The sequence below is a fragment of the Penaeus monodon genome, chromosome 43 (assembly GCF_015228065.2).
Source record: "Penaeus monodon isolate SGIC_2016 chromosome 43, NSTDA_Pmon_1, whole genome shotgun sequence".
NCBI lineage: Eukaryota > Metazoa > Arthropoda > Malacostraca > Decapoda > Penaeidae > Penaeus > Penaeus monodon.
The window spans coordinates 19,805,125-19,807,624 of NC_051428.1; the positions used below are offsets into that span (position 1 = coordinate 19,805,125).

The following is a 2,500-nucleotide window of genomic DNA, read 5'->3' on the forward strand; positions in this document are numbered from 1 at the left end:
ATCATCTTCATTATCACTGTTATCCTTATCATCCTTATGCTATATATTTTCTTCACTATCATCACCATCTTTATCATCATATCCCAACCATCCCTATTATCTACTCATCATCATCATCATCACTATCTTATCATCACCATCATATCATCATCGTATCATCACTGTCACTATATCACCATTTCATCAGCATCACCATCGCCTCCATCACCATCGTCACCATCATCACCATCACCATCATCAACATCGCCACCATCACCATTCCATCACCATCACCATTTCATCACCATCACCATCATCTTTCTCGACAAATCACCACGAAATCTTATTTTCTCCTCTCTTCACCTCCTGCTTCTTCCCCTTTATCACATTATTCCTTTCCCCTCATTCCGTACGGCACTGCAGGATTGTGACGCGAGATTCCTGAATTCCCGAAGGAGTGTGGAGAGGGAAGTGAGGAGGAGGAAAGAGAGGAGGAGGAGGAGAGAGGGGATGGAAGGAGGGGAAGAATGAGAGGAGAAGAGAAGAGGGGGAAAGGAAGGAGACGTTTTTTGGGGGGGGGGGGGGGGGGGGGGGGGGGGGGGGGGGGAAAAAGGGGGGTTAGGGGGGGGGGGGGGGGGGGGGGGAAAAAAAAAAAAAAAAAGAGAGGAAAAGAGTGGGGGGGGGGCGGGAATGAGGAGGGAAAGGGAAAGTAGGGGAGGAGAAAGGAATGAAGAGGAAGGAGGAGAAGGAGGGAGGAGGGGAAGAGTGAAGGAGAGGGAGGGAAGAATGAGGGAGGGAGGAAAGGATTGAAAGGAGGGGAAGAGGAGGAGAGGAGAGGGGGGGGGGGAAAAGAAGAGGAGGAGAAGAGAAGAAAAGGGGAAAGGGGAAGAAAAGGAGAGAGGAGAAGAGGGAGGGAGGGAGAAGAGGGAGGAGAGGGGGAAAGAGGGAGAGTAGAGTAGAGGGAGGAGAGAGAGGGGGGGCCAAAAGGGGATGGAGACGGGAAAGAGGAGAGAGAGGAAGAGAGAGGGGTGGAGGAGGGAGAGGGAAAAAGAGAAAGAAGGGGAGAGGAGAGGAAGAGAGAGGGGGGGGGGCAAAGAGCGGTGGAGAGGATGCGAGTGAAAAGGGGGAAGGAGAAGGGGAGGAGAGAGAAATTTGAGGAGAAGGGGGGAAGAGAGAAGGAGGAGAGAGAGAGAGAGAGAGAGAAGAGAAAAGAAGAGGAGAGAGAGAACGAGAAAAAGGAGAAGAGGAGGGAGGAGAGGAAGGGGGAGAGAGGAGAGAGAAGAGAGAGAGAAGAGAGAGAAGACGAGAAGAGAGAACGAAGAGAGAGGGAGAACCTAGACAGAGAGGAGAGAGACGAGAGAGAGAGAGAGAGAGAGAGAGAGAGAGAGAGAGAGAGAGAGAGCGACGAGAACCGATCCCTCATCCTAATAATAATGAAATCTAAATTAGCATCTTCAAGCGCATACTCGTGGGAGGGATTCCTTTCCACACCTCGGAGGCTTCCAAAGGTTTCTTCAAGGAGGCGGAGACGAACCCTCTCTGGTGGGGGGAGGGGGTGATAAGGGGGGTGGTTATGCCTTGTCGTGTTCTCTCTTTGTCTTTGTTTACATCTGTGTTTTTCTGCGTTGTTTGTCTCTCTTTCGTTCTTTCGTTTATTCTGTTATTTTTTCTGTCTCTCTCTGTTGTTTCTCTCTCTCAGCTATCTCTCTCTCTTTCTCTCTCTCTTCTCCTCTCTCTCTCTTCTCTCTCCCTCTCCTTCCCTCTTCTCTTTTTCCTCTCCTCTTCTTTCTCTCTCTCTCTCTTTCCCTCTCCTCCTCCTCTTCTCTTTTCCTTCCCTCCTCTCTCTCTCTCCCCTCTCCCCCTCTCTCCTCCTCCCTCTTCCTCTCTTTCTCTCTTCCCCCTCCTCTTTTTTCTCAACTTCCCTTTCTCTCTTTTTCCTCTTTTCCCCTTCCCTCATCCCCTCCTCTTCTCCCCTCCCCTTCTTTTCTCTCTTTTCTACCCCCCTCCCCCTCTATTCTCCATCTCTTCTCTCTCTTTCTTCCTCCAAAATTCTTCTCCCACAAAACCATCTTTTCATCTCCTCTCATTTCTTTCTTCCTCTCCCGTCTCTCCTCTCTCCCCTCTCTCATCCTCTCCTCTCTCCCCTCTTTCCCCCCCTTCCCTCACCTCCTCCCTCATCTCCACTTCTTCTTCTTTCTCTACCCCCTCCCGTTTTTCCTCTCCCTCCTCTCATCCTTCTTCCCTCCCATACCAACCTCGCTCATTCACTCCCTACTCCCCTCCCCTTCCCACCCTTTCCCTTCTTCACCCCTTTTCCTTCTTCTCTCTTTTCCACCCTCTACCAATTCTTTAAAATCCCCAAACCCCTAACCCCTCCCTCCAATCCCCTTTTTGTCTCCCTTTCACTTTTTCCTCTTTTTCTCTTTCTCCTCTTCATCCTACCTCCCCTTCTTTATGTCTTCTTTTCTTTCCAAATTCCTTCTCAAACCCCATCATACTTCTCTCCTCCCTTCAAATCCCT

The 2,500-nt window shown here is 50.2% G+C and overlaps 1 protein-coding gene across 1 annotated transcript in view; it reads left to right on the forward strand.

The window, feature by feature from the left end:
- Window positions 1-2,500, forward strand: part of LOC119568300 (probable serine/threonine-protein kinase clkA) — a gene marked incomplete at its 5' end in the record, with an annotated part of 121,650 nt that overhangs the window by 111,308 nt on the left and 7,842 nt on the right.